Source organism: Lontra canadensis, unplaced genomic scaffold, assembly GCF_010015895.1.
Source record: "Lontra canadensis isolate GAN:19392208 unplaced genomic scaffold, GSC_riverotter_1.0 scaffold94, whole genome shotgun sequence".
NCBI lineage: Eukaryota > Metazoa > Chordata > Mammalia > Carnivora > Mustelidae > Lontra > Lontra canadensis.
Window position 1 is genome coordinate 6,324,941 of NW_022631088.1, and position 19,868 is coordinate 6,344,808.

Below are 19,868 nucleotides of genomic sequence, written 5' to 3' on the forward strand. Positions count from 1 at the left end.
CGCGCCCGTCCCCGGGACGCACAAGGCCCCAGAGGAGCCGCGTGTCCCCGGGACGCCCCTGCTCCCTGGTCTGCACACCCGCAGCTGGGCCGACCCCACGAGGGAGCGTGGAGGGGACGCGGGCACCTGCTTGGCCAGGGGAGCCCGCGCCCGTCCCCGGGACGCACAAGGCCCCAGAGGAGCCGCATGTCCCCGGGACGCCCCTGCCTCCTTCGGGGTCTGTATGGGGGCAGCTGGGCCGATCCCCGGAAGGGACGTTGCAAGGGCCGAGCGCATCCTCCCGCAACGCTCCTCTCTCCCTTCTCCAATCCAAGTTCGGTCGCGGATGGGGGTTCTTGGGGACCGACGGAAGATCACATTAATGCGTGGAGGAGCGTGGACACACACCCAAATCCTCGCTTTGGGGGTCTGCGCTTTCTGAACCCGCCCTTCCTCACGTCTCAGCACCGTCGGGCACCGCTGCTGGAGGAACAGAACAGTCCGCGCGGGGGTCCCCGTTACAGGAGGCCGTTTCTGCACACGGAGCAATCCTGTTACCTTCCTCAGGGCGTGATTGGGCCTTTAGGGCGTCCCTGTGTCTTCAGGAGTAGACAGGGTCGCTCCTCCCAGTGTACGGTGCGAGGTTGTCCTCTCTGGTCCCGCGCGCTGCGCACTGTCTAGTGTCCAGCACAGGGCTAGTTTCTCTAGCCTTGTCTTGGGTCCAAGACTTTTAAGTAATCTGCATCATGAAATATTTGTTATAATGACGTAAATCCACTGTAATCCTGGCATTCACCTTTAAGTGACTTTTTTTTTTTCAAGTATAACTCCCAGTGTCTGAAACCGAGCATATTCCGGTGCCCATGTCCCCGAGATTTCCATATTTCCTTTTTGCCTCCTGATTTGGCAGCCAAACTCCCTTTGAGGAATTGACAGGAGATCCCCTTCCCGGTGACAGACAAGGCAGCTGGCAGCATTGCCAGGCTGGGCCGCTTGTTCTAACTAACAGACGTCCTGAGAATGTTAACTTTTGCTATGGCTTTTGAAGGAGGAGTGTTTCTGAGCTCCCTCATCTAGACGAATTTGCTCTTCAGATCCCAATAACCTTCAGGACCCGGCTTTAAGAGACCATTTCTTCACGGAAACAATCTCGGTCATTTTGGAATGATCCAAAAACTTAGAGGAAACCTGGTTGGTAAATCTTGCAGACAAAGTATCTCTGAGTGTATTTTAAAGCGACTCACCCTTGGTGACGTTGTACCTAAAACCAGAATTTTAGCTTCACAAGATTGGGTTCCCTTCTTTAAAAAGGTTTATCACTCAGTAAGCTTCTGTGTACTTTCCTTAGGTATGTACTTAGTTTCTTGTATTCAATTCTCGTGTATATGTATGTAATATTTTTTGTGTTCACAACACCCAAGATTTTTTGTGCAACAGTTACAAAGATGAGTAAAACAATCCCTTCTCTCGAGTACCTTACAATCTAATTAGAGCCTTGGGAGAAGGTTCAGAACAGTTTCACATGCCTTTAAAGAAAAAAAAATCAACTCCCCATAAAAGCTAAGGAGAGCTGGTCTGGGGAACCCAAAGGGAGCCAAGACCCAGCCCCCTGCCCTCAAGAAGCTTCAAGAATGCATCCTCCTAAAGCAGCCAGGACTGGTCACCTGAACAATATTCCCGGTTGCTGAATGTGTGGGTTTGTTATTTAATTGGCCCTTTTCACGCCCAAGTTTTCCTGAACTTTTCTTCTGTTTTAATCCACCTTTTGTCGAGTCGCTCAAGATCTAACTCAGTTTATAAAAGTAAAACTGTGTCAACCATGTAGGGGAGAATGATCATTTTTTATTGGTCATAAGCAAAGGATACTCATACTTAAAAAGTGAATCTGGTTGTTCAAATGGACAATAGAAGAAATCTAAAATATATTGCCTGTTTTACTTTTAATTTAGGAGTGGATGCCCTGTGAAGGCAAGGATCGTGCTTATTGTGGTCGCCACTGCTCCCCGTCTCCCATCCTATGCCTGGCAGAGAGAAAATGCTCTGTAAATATTAATTATCTCGATAAATTAAAGAATGAATGGGTGATATGATGAGTGCACCAAGAGACAAGCCATGTCTTCTGGCTTGTGTGTTACTACTGTCAGAGTACAGGCTTTGAGGAAGATAAGAGCAATCTGTAGCCAACACCCACCACAGTGTGTTTCTAGCATGTGCCTCTCCTCTGGATAAGGAGCTCTGGCATCCCTCCCCACCCCCACCCCAATCTGGCTAACTCACAGTTCTGTTCTGGGTGACAATGCTCCCAGTTCAGAGACACAGTCTTCCCCCTCCCCCGCTGTGAGAATGGCCCAGGTTCCGGCCAATAATCTCTAAGTGGAGAACTTTGTGGGGGAAGGACTGAACAGAGCCAGACTCATCTGGAATGCTTGCCCCCTCGGCTTGCAGGAATTATTGGAGCCACAGCAGCCATCTTGCAACCATGAGAGCAAATTTCGTAGCTGAAGATGGTGGACAGGAGGTGAGACTCTGAGGCTTCCCGGCAATGCTGAACAGCGGCCCAGGCTGCCTTTGTCTGGACTCCTTGTTAGGTGAGAAAAAGAAACCCCTTTGTCGTTGTAGTTGGATATTTTGTTACCCATCGCCTGATGTAGTGATTAGGAATCCGCTTCAGAAACTAAAAGCAAAAGATCTTACGTTGCTCTCACCTGCTTTCTCAGTAAGGACAAAGAGCACTGTGTCGTTCAACAGTGAGCAGTTACGCTTAGATCCCGCTTATGTCCCAGAGAAAAATATTAAAGTATGACGAAATGTGGGAGAGAATTTGGAGGAGATATCTACTAAACCAACACATCTGAAATGTGGGAAAAAAAAAAAAAAAAAAGCTTATAATTTGGGGGAAAAAATAACATAAATGACACTTTGAGGCTATTCCAGGGAACCTATGCCGTGTTCATTAGGGGAAGGGGCTTGCCGTTCTGTGGAGAGCTTTTGGAGGCAAAATATCTTTTCCCAGAACCCTTTTCAGCCTGAGGGCTCTTATCAAAAGTGTTGTAAATGAGGTCACTGGAATCCAGCTGGGGAGAGCTCATCGAGCCACAATTGCCCAGAAAGCAAACTGCAAGAGATAAGATTCAAAGAAAGAAAACACCGTCCATCCACAGATACGTGTTGTCCTGGTTCTGTCTGTTGCCTGGGTGACTGTGTCTTCAAACCTGCCTTTATATTGGTCCCACCTTTAGCCTACTCCTGGATCCCTAACAGGGTCCCCGGCGCCCCTGAAATAGATCACACTCCTGGGCCTAGCTCAACTACCCAACACAGGAGCTGAGTCCTTGGGGTTCCACCTGTATAGCCAGCACCAAACATTGTGTCCTGCCCCATCAGAGAGCTCGAAACATCTGTGTCAACTGGTTGGAATTCCAGTGCTCCTAATTTCTAATCCCTTTTTAAAAATATGTAAAGGTATCATAGACGACATTAAACAAGTAGTCTTTTTAAAGTAGAAAGTGGGACTGGCCTCTTATATGCGGAGCTTGCAAATCTAATTTAAAAGTGATAATATCATGGCATTAATCTTAAGGGTGTTTTTTTGTTTGTTTGTTTTTCAGAATTGTGGATAGCTACACATTAAAACAGTGTACATGAATGATTAATCTGTGGTGTTATTCCAGGGACTTGATAACAACAAATACTGAAGATATACTTTAAAAAATAGTAACACCAAAAAAGAAAAGTAATACCAGCATAAGACCACACAGAGAGAAAACAAAATGACTTAGCTGTTTATAAGTATTTACTATATGATTAAGTTGATAGATCAGTAGGGATATACTAATTCTTTAATCATTGGTTAAATATTAAAAAAAAAGATAAAATTCAATTCTGATGGATCAAAAAACTCAAGGAATTTTTTTAAAGATTTTATTTATTTATTTGACAGAGGGAGATCACAAGTAGGCAGAGAGGCAGGCAGGAGAGAGGAAGAAGCAGGCTCCCTGCCAAGCAGAGAGCCCAATGCGGGACTCGATCCCAGGACCCTGAGATCATGACCTGAGCTGAAAGCAGAGGCTTTAACCCACTGAGCCACCCAGGCGCCCCCTCAAGGATATTTTTAATGACACCAAAGGACAAGTGGAAAATAGAAATGAAAATTTATGTATTTTGAGCATAATATCAAAGGCAGAAACCACAAAAGAAAAAAAAAAAGATCAGTGATTTGACTACGTAAGTTTTCAGTCTTCTAAATACAGAAACATCTATAGATGATGTGTTGTGGAAGACATGCTTGTAAAAAAGTCCTCTGGGGAAGAGGAGAGGAGGGGAGATACACATGAAGGGAAGCTAATGAGTGTGATTTGATAATTAAGGCATTTCAGTGATGAGTGGATGAGCACATAAGGCTGTGATATGTTGTTATTCTGTACTTTAGACAAAAGTTTGAGATTCTCCACAGTAAAAACTTTACACCCTCTAATCTTCAGAATTCTGAAGAACGAGGCAAAAATATTTGCTCTAAGTTCATTTAAAATAAGACCCCGGAGCACCCAGGTGGATTAGTCAGTTAAGCATCCGACTCTTGGTCTCAGCTCAGGTCATGATCTCAAGGTCTGGAGTTCAAGCCCCAAGCTGGGGGAGCCCTGCACTAGGCATGGAGGCTGTTTAAAAAAAAAAAAATTTTTTTTAACTTAAAAAAACTTAAAAAAAAAAAAAAAAACCCAACAAGGAAAAGGGGCAAAATGCATGGACAAGAATTTTATTACAGTGATCAGGGGTGCCTGGGTGGCTCAGTCGGTTAAGCCTCTGCCTTCGGCTCAGGTCATGATCTCAGGGTCCTGGGATCGAGCCCCACATCGGGCTCTCTGCTCGGCGAGGAGCCTGCCTCCCTCCCTCTCTCTGCCTGCCTCTCTGCCTACTTGTGATCTCTGTCTGTCAAATAAATAAATAAAATCTTTAAAAAAAAAAGAATTTTATTATAGCGATCATAGGTACTATATGAAAAAAGGATTAATCTCCTTAGTTTTTTTAAATTTTATTTTATTTATTTATTTGAGAACGCACGCATGGGGGAGGGGCAGAGAGAGAATGGGAAAGGAGAGAGAGAGTGAGAGAAGCAGACTCCCGCCGAGCAGAGAGCCCAATGCGGGGCTCAATCCCAGGACCCTGGAATCATGACCTGAGCTGAAGGCAGAGGCTTAACTGACTGAGCCACCCAGGTGCCCCTAGATTCCTTAGTTTTTAAACAGCATATTTTAAATACATACGTTAACCTTCTTCAGTTGATCCAAACAAACTTTTGAAGGAGCTCAACGACCCCTAGAACTCTGTGGGACGTGATGTGGAAAAGCGAGCACTCTGATCTACAGCCCTCTGGCCGGCGTGTTCATTGATGGGCTTTCTAGAAGGAAACTTGACAATATGCACCGGAGGACTTGAAAGCATACCACATCTATAGTCAAGACATTCTGCGTGGAATGTAGCCTAAGGAAATAACTTGTTTTGAACACAGATTTTTAAATAGTAGGATGTTTATGACAGCCTAGTTTATAATAGCAAAGAAAAAAAATGGACAGCATCAAAGCCTGAAGTAAGTGATAGCATGTTCGGACGCTGGACCCACGTCTGTCGTTAGAACAGAAATTGAGGGACCGCATTTAGTATCATAGGAGAACATCTGTAATGAGCTGGATAAACACAGAACACAAAATAGGTACAACCCCATGTAAATATACTTTAAAAGTTTAAGCTTGGTGGTGGGGGGTGGAATCTGTCCCTGGCCAGTGAGATTATAGAGTTGTTTTTTTTTTTTTTTAATTTGGTTGGTTGTTCATTTCTGGTGTGTACATTCTGTAAGTTCTAGGCATGTCCTATTTTTATAATTAGGTGGGGATAATAAAGGTCATTTTAAGCCAAACAGGAGAAAGGAAGAGGAAAGAAAGTGCTCTAGAGTAATGAAGATGTTCTAGTTATTCCAAGATCCTTCAGAAGTTAAATCCCAAAGATTGAGTAAAAGTTCCAGTCACTTGGAAGTAAGATGCTGTCATGACAGCTGAGGTCAACAGAGCTTGGCTAAGACCTACTACGCACCAGGAATGTGTGGTTCCTGCCGCAAATGCAAAGAGAGACAAGATCCCAGAGGACCTGTTTTTCTTCTCTCTGCTTTGGAGTCTGCATTATCTGATCGTAGGACCTTTCTCGGGGCTGGTACGTGTGCCCAGCCCAGGAATGCGCTTCCTGTCTGCAGTGTTTCTCTGCACTGGCTTCCTCCCTCCTTCTCCACCGTCTCTGACTTCCTTTCCCTGATGATGAAGCTGGGTCTCCGTGACTACGGCCACAATTTGGAGGAAGAGCCAGGACTCACAGTGCTCTGTTGGCCCATGTCTCCTGATCTCTTCCTGCTTCTCCACGGAACTAACTGCTCACAAACGTTGTCATCCACTGGACCTTGTCCGCGCCTGGCACTCTGTCATGGCTGGAGGGTGAACTTCCTTCCCCGCCCCCTTTCCTTCTGTCCCGCTGAACCTCTTCCACATTCTCTGGTTGCCCCCCTCCCTCCATCAGACCGCCCAGGATGGCCTAATGGACAGTAGCTCATGTCTACCACATTCTTGATGGCACCATCTCACGCATCCTCCACCACCCTTGTTGTCCCTCTGCCGTGTCCACTTTGCTGGGTCCCTTCCCTGGTTAGACTAAATGTTCTACAAAACATTATCGAGCACCTGTTCAACGCAGGAAAGAGCTGGGATATCCAGATCTCGTCCTTCTTTAAAAACTGCTTTTCTGTGGTTGAGTGTAGTAGAGTGGGAGATAGCTTGGTTCAGTGCAGTAGCCCAGGGCAGAGCGTGGAGCGGACCAGATTAGAGTCCAGATGTTACCACCTTGGGCAGATTACTTCTCTGACCTCTAGTTACCCCATCTGTAGAAGGGAGTGACCATACCGCGTAGGAAAGAAGTGCCTTGTAAACTGATAAAAGCTCAAAGGTCAGGAAGGCAAACACTTGTGCAGACTTGAACTCCAGCCCCTCAGAAACAGCTCACTGCACCCTCCCCCCACCCCAGTCCTGGGCTTCATGACTGGTCAGTCTTGTGACTTTACGTCCTTTGTGTGGATGTATTGAAACTACGCCTTCAGTCAAAATGACCCTGGTTTTCAGTCCCCAGAGTGGGGGACCCAGATGCAGAGCCCCCGTCAGCCGGTCATAATCCGCGTGTTCTTGATCTGATCCACGGGCTCCGGCTTCCCAGCACGGAGACGCATTCTGCCCCTCCTCTCCCTCGAATTCAGGTTCTCCTGCGTTTGCTCCGAGGAGCAGAACACGGTAGACGTGATTCTGCCAGACTTCCCACGCTGGGTTCCAAGAAGCCTCCCAGCTTCTGTCGGACCCTCATGATCTGTTTCCTTTGGGGAAAGCCGGCTGCCATGCTGGAAGGAAACTCACGTTATCCGCAGGGAGAGAGACATCAACCACGCGGGCCAGGTGGCGGACAGGCTCTGTGGGAGAGAAGGTGGCAGCCCCAGCCGTCAGCTGACTCAGCCTTGGGAAGAACCGCACTTGGGAACCACCTAGCTAAGCCCGTCAGTCCGCGAGAACAAGGGGAGATGAGAAATCATCTTGGCCCCCAAGCTTTGGAGCAATTTGCCATGTACACTAGATAACGGGGGCCAGAATATTTTTCATCATGACACAGAAAATCGTCTTTATTAGAACCCATTGGGAGAAGTTTGCTTTGAAGCTGGATGCCAGAAAGACTTGAGTCGTCCCTCTGTCATCCACTCACTTCCAGCCACCTCTGTCTCACGGTCCAGATTCCATCCTTTCCTGTTGGCTGGACCAGAAAGCTCAGAGCCAGAGGCTGTCCTTTTCGAAGATGGCCTGTAGGTGACCTTTTGCAAGTATGGTTTCTTTTGTATTCTGTTCTTTGGCCTCTCTGTTTTGTTTTTTTTTTTCCCTTTATTTTTAAACCCCTAGTTTTATGCTAACTTAAAATTTCCATACCCCTGTAAGCTTTCTGAAATCATTTCTGTAAAAAGGTAGGGTGTAATCCACTTAAACAAATAGAGTATTTTCCAGGAACTACACGGAACTTCCAAAGAGGTCACAAAGTTGAATGAGGCTAAGATTCTTACAGAAATGTCTCTTGCGGATGTTATATAACCCTCATGATAACCATGACAGGAGAAATGTAGAAAGTGCTCCAAGAATACAGAATAATTAGCTCCCGTGTGGGGTTGGCGGTAGACACCTGCTCTGAGCTGGACTTGGAAGGAACGAGAGGTCATTCTAAGCAGAGTACAGTACAAAGAATAGGTGTTTTCTCCTCCTAAGACACATCCCCCCACTACTGCCACTGACCCGTCTCCTCCAGGATTATTCTAGAAACTTCTCACACTATCAGCTTTCATCTCTACCGTGCCCTGGAGTCTTTCCTTTAGCTGACAAGGATTTCCAAGATTCCCCACCTTGGAAACAAACAAACCAACCAACCCTCCCCTTCCTGGCACCCTCCTGTCCCTCAGGCTTCTGAGCCTGTGTCCCTTCACCGTCAGGCTTTTGGAAAGAGTGGTCCACATGCACGACCTCCACTTCGTCCATAGCCCGGTGGTTCTCAGGCCTGACGACCCATTAAAACTCTGAGTGTTTCTTTAAACTTCCAGAGCCCAGGGCACACCCCAGAGCGATAATCACAATCTCTGGGGGTAGGACCCAGGAGTTCGTGGGTGAAACTCCCCCAGGAAATTTCCAGTTTCCGTTGGGAGTCCCTGCCACGGCCTCTGGCAGCCGCTTTCCTCCAAGGCCACCGGTCACGTGACTCTCCCCTGGCTAAATCCAATGCCACCATCTTACTCCTGACCCTACCTTGTTCCCGGTGTTGGAAGTCATTGGCCACCAGCCAAGGACGAAGTCCGAGCGTTCAAAGCCTTCCCTGCCGTGGCCTCACCAACCCCCAGCGCGGTGCTGCTCAGATCCACGGTTTGGTGGGACGGAGGAGAAAGCTCTGGGGTGGGACTCGGAGCCCAGAGACGATGCCCGTTCTGTAACCTGGAACGCGCCCCAGGAAGGTGGGCCCAGCCTCCAACCGCAGAGTGGCCTCCCGGGAGGCAGGCAGAACGTGTCTGTTCACTCAGCACCCATGCTGTTCCCGGTCCATGCAGGCGCGGGGCAAGCGCTGGTGCAGGCAAACAGGACAGGCTGGGGCGCCCGGGGCGCGCTCGCGCTCCACCCTGGGGAAGGGCTCCGCAGACAGAGTCCCTCCCGAGCCAGAGACAGGGTCCAGAGCGTGTAGGGACAGGCTGTGCCAGTGGCAGGCAGGACGCCAGCCAGATTCCGGGGGAGAGAATTCCCACCCGTGGAGCCCCACCCTTGTGCCGGGCAGTAAGTAGGACATTGTCTGCTCGGCGTCCCCAGGAAGCAGACTGCGTCTCTGAGACAGAGATAAGCCTGTAGGAGGTGGACCGGGCAGTGCTCTTGGCACCAGCCCGTGAAAGGGAGGGAGATGGGAGTGGACAGATGGTGGGTGAGGTGGGCCCAGGAAGGCTGCTCTGCCTGGCGGGGATCTCTAACGACGGGGGGCGGGGGGGGCGGCGGTTGAACAACTTCTCAGTAGTCACGTGGCAGGTGCATCTCAGAGAAGAAATCCGACTCTGGTTCAGATTCGCCCTTGCTCATGCATTCTCCATCCTGGACACGGAGGGATCTCACCTCCAAGGATGTGAAAACTGGCTTTGGGGGCAAAACAACTTTAGACATCCCAGTGGTTTGCGGCTCTCCAAAGGGACCCACAATATGACAAATGTGTACTTGTGCTATTAAAATTTCCTGGGTGCAATAATCAGGGGAAAAAAATGTCTAAAAAGATTTGGGGAGGGGGACAATAACGGCACACAGGTTGGGAAACATCTCTGGGGGCGCACAGGTGGGGTTCAGAGGTATAATACAAAACAAGATCATACATTTTGGGACAAAGTTATGGAAAAATTAGAGAATGGCAGGGCCAGACAGTGGGGAGCCATCTGGGACTTTCCATCAGAGAAGTAGCCTGTGTTTTAGAAGTGTACCAGGAGCAGCAGCGGGAAGGAGGGGTCAGACAGGGACGAGGAAGGCAGAGAGGGTGGGAGGCCATCGCCGCAGACCGACAGGAGGTGACGAGAGTCAGCCCGCTGTTGACCTAACCTTAAGTCAGTGATGATTTTATCTGGAGATTCTTAACTAATTAATTCTTCAAAGGCTCTCTTTCCGAGTCAGGTCACGTTCTGAAGTTCTGAGTGATCATGAATTCCGGTGGAACTCTGCTCTGCTCACAACCGGGGGTTGGATGTGGTTTCGAACCACTGATGATGAGTAGTAGAGAGACGCAGGACTCTATTTTGTGTTCAGGGGAAGGGGGCTTCTTTTCTGAGGCAGAGGAGACTTGGTCTTTCTGCAGGCAGGGAGGAAGGACACAGGAAACACGGAAGATACTGGAGGAGAGGCTGACAGAGCAAGAGGAGAAGGAGGACAGGAGAGAACCAAAGCACAAATAGAGGACCAGCATTGACCAGAGACCACAGGCCGCCCGTAAGGACCTTGCGGTTGTAAATGAAAGTGGGAAGGTGAAGACTTGAAGAGGGCAAGTGGGGAAGCTGGAGGGTTCTCCAGCGGGTCCTCGAGCCACACGCGTGGTTCTCTGCCTGGAGGACGAGCTGGGGACAAGGCTGGAAGGGCTGACACGGAGAGCTGAGGCCCAGAGCATCGCACTGGAATGTGACAGTTTGTGACCGCGGGCTGAGCAGCCCTGAGGACCCGGCTGAGGCTCCAGAAAGCCAGTCATCGAGACAGAACTCGGCTGAGTCATGACGTTGACCAAACCGGCCTGCCGAGCTTGATCAAACCCCGAGCTTCACGAGGAAATCTCAGGACAGTTTCTTCATCTTTGAAATTACTCATCTAATTTAAAAAAGCAAAACCTAGGCATCATGTCCACCAGAAGGGGAAAAACAAAAACAAAAACAAAAGCAGCGCACGATTTAACACTGGGTTGGTTCCACAGTCAGTGCCGAAAACATTTCTAACAAATCCAGCCCACATTCAAGTAATTGCCAGATCGGCGAACCTGGGGTGCGACGGACGCGTGGCCATGAAAGAAGGATATCTCGGGAGACTTGAGACGGGCGGTTGTTCTCTCCGGTCGGATAGGGAAGGGCGGGGGGCTGTCCCTTCCCTACAGATCCTGCCGTAGATTCGGGGGATGGCTGGGCAGAGAACATCTTGTATCCACACGCCTTGCTGTGCCCGTTGAACTGCACATGACTCCAAGAGCTGCTGGGACCCCACCAGTACCTCCGTGGGGCTGCTGCCGGTCAGAGTGGTCACCATATCCGTTCATGCACACAGTTCTGTCCGAGTCTCTGCAGTCAGGGTCCGTGCTCAGTCTGTTGGGTGGACCAGCAGGGGGAGGATGGTGGGATCCTACATTCTTGTTTCAGATGCAGACAACCCTCCCTTCCCTGCCCCAAGCTCCACTGTCCAGTCAGGAGATGTGGGAGACCCAGGACTGACTAGAGAGCTCTTAGACCCAGGCGACCAAGGACCAAAGACACCAGAGCTAGCTCAGCCTAAAGGAGAGTGACTGCTCTTGGCTTGATGTGCTGGTGGGAGCCAAGACTGTAGGTTCCATATGTTCCAGTGCTCTGGTTGGGCAAGTCCAGTCCTCTTGTGACTGCTCTTGGCTTGATGTGCTGGTGGGAGCCAAGACTGTAGGTTCCAGGTGTTCCAGTGCTCTGGTTGGGCAAGTCCAGTCCTCAGAACTTTGAGCTGAAGAAAATATGTTTCTGCCATGAGGCTAGAGTCTCAGTGTCCCATTACCTACACAACCTTGCCCAACAGACTTTGCCTTGGTCTGAGAGCTTAACCTCCACAAAGCTGCCCAGGTGACCTGGGAATGCAACTCACAGGGGCTGTCCTTAGAGTACTGGTCCATGCTCTGTTTCTCCATCTGGAAGAGCCAGAGAACAGGAACATCTGGTATCCCAAGTATGTTGAAAGATTTAGATGTAGGCAACCCACATGCAATATGATTAAAGAGCGCTGCGAGAATGTCAAATGCTATAAATATGGATAATATAATGATAACCGAGAAGCAGCGTGGTTAATTGAAGCCATTCCCCAGAGCTCTCCTGTAATTATGGGATGCTTGTGTCAGATCTGCCCCGAAGCCTGGCAGGGACCTCGTATGCAAACAGGCAGGTCACATAATTTGCATCTCGCGAATGTCTGAGATACAGCGTAAACCCAGGGGACAGCGAGATGCATTCCTACGAGTTCTGACAAGTCAAGGGGATTTCTTGACCCGAGCGCTGTTTATCTATCTGTCTTTATAGCGTGTGACCTCAGGTACAGACCAGCAGGTCTGAGACGGGGCACTCCACAAACCCACCTGAGTGTGAGCGCCCAGGAAAAGGCACCCTCCAGCCTGGATCGATGCAAAAGAAATAGGAAACCTCAGGGATGAGGGAAATACACTTTTAAGGTCGACAATTCCTAAATCAGTCATTAGGACTTCAGTGTTTACAATAACATTACCTTTTGCGGATGTGTTACTAGACCTTCCACTTCTCCATTCAGATCTTGATGGGTTCCCATGTCCCCCAAGAAGGCGATGACATTCTCAATTTGGCAGACTGGAACCGAACCCTTGTAGATCTATTTATTTAAAAAAGAAAACGTTGTTGAGGGATGAGTCTGGATGGAACCGGTGTCAGCATTTGTACCCACACCACAGTGTACCACAGACCGAGGTGCACATAGGATTTCATTGTGGGACATCTCGCCAGACTACCTCAGCTTCTGGGTCTGGAACACCAGCACCCTCTCTCCCCATGTCCTCTGTTCGCTTCCTAGGCTTCCCCGAGGGATCCCAGGCCTCTTCTACTCAACACGTCCGCATCTGAGCTTAGTTTCCTTTCTGACCCCCACTCCACAAAGCCAGAACCTCCTCCCATGTTCCCACTCGCTGTCCAAAAGCCAGAGCCCGAAGTTTTGGTTTTATCTCAGATGTCTTCCTTTACTACCCCCTATTTCAGGTTAATGTGGGTTTTGCCCGCTCTGGTTTCTGTCATTGACTCCATCCCCACCTTAATCCACATCATGATCCTTTCTTGCCTAGATTTCTGTCTAGTTTCCAGGCTCTGGAAACTCCATTCTTACTGCCCATTAAATTTGACCACAATGTCCCTGCTTCAGTTATAGAATATAAAATTCTTCCATTGTGTCCTTCGATACCAGATAAGGTCTAAATTCCTTTATATGGCCTCTGAGCCCCTTCTTATCTCCCCAGCTTCATCACTAATCACTCCCTAGCTCACAAGAACCTCCTCTGAATCCTTCCTACACTCTCCCCACTAGACCGTCGGCTCCATGAAGGCAGGAATCGTGTCTGTCTCAAACACCATCCCATCCCCAGGACCTGGTGCATCGCCCTCAATCCACAGCGTGCTCTATATTCCTGGAGCCCTATTTCACTTTCCCTTCTAAGTGATCATTAAAAAAAAAAAGTTTGCCCTTTTCAATCCCTGTACTCCTGCCCTGAGTTCTTATCACACCAAGTCACCTGATCTTTGTGATCCTCTATCACTACCTCAAGTCACATTACTGCTGGAGAAGTGTGCGTTGCTGTGTAGGCAGCCTGGGCTGCACCCATCCTTTACGGCCCTCTTACAAATCCCTTTCCCGGGCACACGGGGAGGCTCCTGCTGTGTAAGTCCCACCTGCCCTCCACAGCAACTGGCTTCCCAGGTCTGTCTGGGCATCCGTCTCCCTCTTCTTCTAAATCCAGTCTGAAGCCCTGCTGTTGAGGTCACACTGCCTCCAGGACACCAGCATCCATCCCAACACTCCCAACAGGCATTCCTTCCTTCGTCGAGGGGCAGGAGGCTGTTTCAAAGAATGCTGCTGTTGGGCTCGGTTGCTGTGTTATTTAGAGACCCCGACAGTCAGAATTTCTTCTTTATGGCTACCAAGTTACCCTGGCTCTAATTTCAAGTATTCCTCCCCTTTGAGACCGTCAGTCGCAGAAGGGAGAACTTCACACGTCCTCCTACCTGATCCCCACCTTCACCCCCAAACTAAGGGTAGAGACCCCTGAAGGGACGGTTCCTTTCCTTCACTGCACCTGGCCTTGGAGCCTGATTCTCACTTGTTTACAAAAGAACCCCGATCACGGGTGACTTAGAAATTCCGCTTTGTTTTTGAACATCTAATGACATAAGGTTTATTTTATTGTTTAATATAATCTCTATTAAAAAAATCATTAATCTATCATGCTTTAAGACAGATATTATTTGGAATATAACATGAAAAATCCCCTGCCATTTGTTATGTCAAATAAGGAGAAAAGACAGATTTTTTAAAAAATCAGATCAGTGCCCTCTAGTTCCATCCACGTCATTGCAAATGGCAAGATTTCATTTTTGATGGCTGCATGGTATTCCACTGTATATATACACCGCATCTTCTTTATCCATTCATCTGTCAGTGGACATCTGGAGGGTATTATGCTAAGCAAAATAAGTCAATCAGAAAAACACAACTATCATATGATCTCACTGATATGTGGAATTTAAGAAACAAAACAGGATCATAGGGGAAGAGAAGAAAAATAAAATAAGACACAACCAGAGACAGAGACAAACCATAAGAGACTCTTAACTCCAGGAAACAAACTGAGGGTTGCTGGAGGGGAGGGCGTGAAGGGATGGGGTAGTTGGGCAATGGGCATTAACAAGCACGTGAGGTAACAAGCCTTGGGTCTTATATAAGACTAATGAATCACAGGCCTGTACCTCTGAAATCAATAACACATTCTATGTTAATTTTTTTAAAAAGGGAAGAAAAAAAGTCAAGGCACATTTTGTTTAAAAAAAACAGATCAACAAACTCTGAGAAAGTAGAGCAGAAAATCTGGTCAAATTTGTTTTAGATGCCACAGCCTTCGGCAAGGAAGGGACTGAGGGTGGTGCGAGGAAGAGGGTGTGATGGGGTGGGACGGATTTCCAGGGTGGTTCTGTCCTTTGCCTACCTGCTCTTACCTGCCCGTCCTCAGTCTTGGATTAATGTGAGCCCCGTCCCCTGTGTTCTTCATCGGGGACAGCCACGCGGTGCGATGAAAAACTGGACCATGTTCCGCAACATCAAGTCTGCCCTCAGCACCACCCACCGTCTTCCCACTCCTTGTTCATGTCCGTTCCCAAGCCACCCGCACCTGAGTGTTGCGTGCGACTCCAGAGCCGCAGATCCGGGCAGACGGAGACGAGTAGACCCATGCTCAGAGGCTTCCAGACTCAATCCCGGCCTCCCGAGGGTTCTTGAAAGACTGCTCGATATGGAGCCCGAGGCACAGCAGAGCTGCTGTCTGAGGTCGGGTAGTGCTTCGGGAGATGGTAAGGAGTAGAGCTCAGGCTGGCTGGCCGGAGCGGCCGAGAGCAGCGTTCAAGGGTCAGTCTAGGGAAGGACCCTGCAAGAGCTCTCCACAAACGGAGTGGGTTGTGTCAGGAGACGGTTCCCTCTCACTGGAGCCGATGGTATCAGTCTTATCTTCAACAGGTGGCTGGACTAGAGTTCAGGAGCCCTCGTAATCAGGAGAGCCCATTCTGTACTGTAACCTTCCCGGGTACTAAGAGATTCACTCGAGGGACGCCGGTGGGGCTCAGTCAGTTGGGCGTCTGCCTTCTGCTCAGGTCATGATCCCGGGGTCCTGCGATCGAATTCCGCATCGGGCTCTCTGCTCAGAGGGGAGGCTGCTTGCCCCTCTCCCACTCCCCCTGCCTGTGTTCCCTCTCTTGCTGTGTCTCTGTCAAATAAATTAAAAAAAAGAGAGAGAGAGAGAGAGTCACTTGGCACGTACAAGGGATACGTTCCTCGTAGCTGAGAGTGGGGGGTAGGCGGATACAAATGTGAAAAGGTCATGTCATGTGATGTTGGAAATGCCACACTTGGAGGGTCGGTGAGACAGCCTGTGGGAGGCTGCACACAGCTCGAGAAGTCAGAGAAGGTTTTCTATCAAAGAGATGCATTTCCAGCTCAGTCTTGTCGAATTTGGCCAGCATGATCATAAAGAAGAGGGGGCGTGTGGAGAAGGGCAGAAGCAAACGTAGGCGTGCGTGTGCATACGTCCAATGGTGCAAATGGCAAGAGGCTCTAAAGGCAGTCTAAGACCAGACAGTAAGTGGCCGTGATGCCTCCCGGTGGTTGGGCAACATCGGAGCCCAGAACACAGTCTGTACGTTGGCGTCGTGGGCGGCGGGAGGGGTTGCGTGAGCTACTGTGGGCTCTGCAGCGGGAGAGGCTGGGAGGATTCTGTATCGGGGCGTGGAGCAGGGGTAAGGAGGACAGGAGGAGTCGATAATATTTCAGAGGTCAAATCCACAAAGTTGAGAGATGAGTCTGGGGTGGGGAAGCCGGGTGGGTTGAAAACGGCTCAGAAATTTCTGGCTGGAGCGGCTTGGTAGAGGAGGGGCCACCCGGCAGGACGGGGACGTGGTTGAGGTCGAGTCTGAGCACATCGAGGTACAGGTGTCCACAGGACAGCCTCAGAAGTGTGGGCCCAGAGCCCAGGGGAGAGCAGCAGGTAGCAAACTGTCCGACGTCAGCATGGAGTGGGGGGGGGGGGGCTCTGCCCGGGCTCCTTTCCTCCCTCTTCTGTGCAGACAGAACCCCTTTTTGTCTGGCAATGGCGCTAACCTTCCTGCCCCGTAGTCCCAGACACGAGGTTCTCACCAGAGCCAAGTGCGCACGTCACCACGCGTCCTGCACATGTGGCTTGACCCAAGGTTGGTCCAAGACACATGAACATGATTCCTTCGTGGAATGTAAAGAAAATTTCCAACGTATGTGAAGATAGGGGCACATACATGAGACAGCCGGGAATCCGTGGCTTCCACAAGGACCAACTCATGGCCAATCGCGTTTCCTGCACCTACGTCCTCTCCTCCCATGTTATTTTTTCTCGAGTCCCAGACACTTGGGGGCTCGCTCTCTGCTACAGGAAGGTGTGGGATGTGCATAAAAGATGGGACTTTCTGCGGTCGTGTTGCTGTCGTGTTTGAAGCCAGTCTGACATGAGAGAGGGTGAAACCGGCCTGAAGACGCGCTTGAGAGAAAGAGCCCTGGCACTCTTGGCGTCTGTGGTTCCCGAGTTCCAGAGGCCTCCTCACTATCTGGAGGTCCGGCACATGGATTTCCCGAGTCCAAATTGCTCTTCCTGCCTTCACCAGGTCAAGTGGGGTTTCTGTCCCTGCAACCCAGCTTCCCGACTAACACACATCTGCGTTCCCCGACCGATGGCAGCCGTGCCGGCGAGTGTGTCCTATAAAAACACCCCCCTCCGCCCGTGAGTGTCCAAATCCCCCAGTGCCTCCTTAATGACAGCTTCCGTCACCCCGGGATTACGGGGTCATGACTCACCTTCTCTGTTGCCCCACAGCCGTGCGGGTGTGCCTGCTGGTGCTCTACCCCAGATCGGGAGCCCCCAAAACAGGAGCTCGTCCAAAGCTCTTCTCCCCTCCTTTACCCCTCAACATCATCCACAGGGTCAGTTCTCACAAACCTGCAGGCTGAGGGGCACCCAGGTGGCTCAGTGGTTAAGTGTCTGCCTTCAGCTCAGGTTGTGAGCTCAGGCTCAGGGTCCTGGGTTTGAGCCTGCATCGGGCTCCCTGCTCAGCAGGAAACCCACTTCTCCCTCTCCCACTCCCACTGCTTGTGTTCCCTCTCTCTGTCAATTAAATAAATAAATAAAATCCTTTAAAAAAAAACCTGCTGGCTGAATGAAAAAGCAAGGTTTAATTTTGTTAAGCAAAGGTTCAACGCCACCTCGAGCCTGAGAGACATGGGTGGAGAGACATTTCGGGCAGTTTCTCTAGGGTTCTTTCAAATCATTCTGTGCCGCGGAGAGGGAGTCCATGACGATGGTTCAGAAACTAAGCCCTAATAAAACCAAGAGAGCAATATTAGTCACATGATATTAATTTAATGAAAACCCAAAGGCCACCAACTCCTGCCCTGCTCAGTAAGCCCCACCGGGGAAATGTCCCGGACCATGTTTCCTTCCGGTAAAGCAGAACGGCATGTTTTCTGTCAGATGCTTCTGGGCCTGGAGCGTGAGCCGCACTCGTCCTCGGGGTTCTGCGTCAGCAGGCCTGGCCCCCGGCCGAGGCGGAGCCCTGCTGATGCCCACGCTGCGGGCTCGTGGGTCACGTGCTGAGTGTGGCCGCTGCCCACCAGCGCCCTCGGCCCACAGCCACGCGCCCAGACCACAGCTTTCCCACCCCCAGATGTTGTGGCTTGACACCCCAGGGGTGTGGCTGGGCTTTGGAAATTCTAAAAACACCCTCAAGGGATGTGAGTGTGCTGACAAGTTTGGGAACCTCGGCGTGCTCTTCAAGACAGAATTAGAGTCCCAGCAGCTGGCCGCGGGTCCCACATCTGCCACTTTGTGATGACGGGTCATCGTGGGCAAGACAGCTCACCTGTCTGAGCAGCGTGGAGGTGATCAAACACACCTGTCCTCTCTCTCTCTTGCTCCCTCCCGCTCTCTCAAGGAATAATTTAGAAAAACCTCTCAAGTTTACGGTGGGAGGGAGGCATTCCTGGGGCCGCGTCAGGATCGGAGCGCTCCCGCTCACCGCCCACCCCCACAGCTGTCGGCCCTCTCGTGTCGACGGTATTTCCGATATTTTGGATTAAACTCAATATAATATTAAAATTCATTCTGTCCGTTTCTTTTTCTCCTCTTGCAATGTGGCCGCTGGAGAATGTAAGTAATGTACATGGCTCGTGTCACATTTGTGCTGGAGAGCGCTGGCCTGGACCCCTGGAAGCGACTGTAGGTGACACATTGCCGACTTGACATCCCTGCGCGCCAGCAGAGGGATTCCGAATGCCTCAGGCAGGCCGGTAAATGCGTAGAAGAATGTCTGCAGTGAATGGGCTACTCATCTGCCCTGGCAGTCGGTGACCAGAAGTCGATTTAGTTTCAAGTTGCACATCAGGGAGGAGGTTCTCGGAGGAGGCGGAACTCAAACCGTAAATGGTGTCCTCAAAGGGGAAAAGAGATCGATGGACACGGAAACCGACGTGGTGCCAGAGAGCACCGTCATTGAGCGGGGAGCGTGGAGGACAGGATCTGGGACCTCTGCCCCCATCCCTCCTTACCCCTGGGCCTTCTGGGCCTTTCCATGGTCCTACAAGACAACCTGACTTCCGGCTGCCCGGGCTTCCCGGCCGGAGCCCACAGCAAAAAGAACTCTGCCCCAGGGTTCAGGACTGTGATACAAGCAGCCCCACCACCAGGGCCATAGGACCCTGCACATTTCACGGCGCCGGCGGATTTCACGGCAGTCAAGGAGTCCATCTGAGGTCAGAGGGTCCAGCCCTACTCCCGGGGCTCTGAACAGGCCACGTCACTCGCAGCAGAGAACTAGTCTCCATTTGAAAAGCAGATCCGGGCACGCTCCTGGGTCCTAGGTGAGAGTGTGGGTTGGATGTGAGTCACTGAAGGGCCAAGCCTGCCCTTACGATCTGGGTGCTGGGAACCCCCTGAGCCATTGGGTGGACAGGGCACAAGAGCCGTGCACCACAGGGATAGTGGGGCTGAGACGGGTCTGAATGGGGCGGAGGCACAAGTAAGTTCACACACGGGACCGAGTCCAGTCAGCCGCCTCTGTCACACTGAGGCAACAGCTCACACCGTGGCCTCCTCCCAACGACGGCTGGTGGGGGAAGGAGGGGGAAGGAGGAACCGGGGTCAGGATCATGAACCGGTCAGCTCAGTGTGTTGGTTCCTGCCCCAGATGGGCTGCGACCAGGACAGGGACACCAGGTGGTCCTGAGAGCAGCAGGAAAGGAACAGATGAGGCC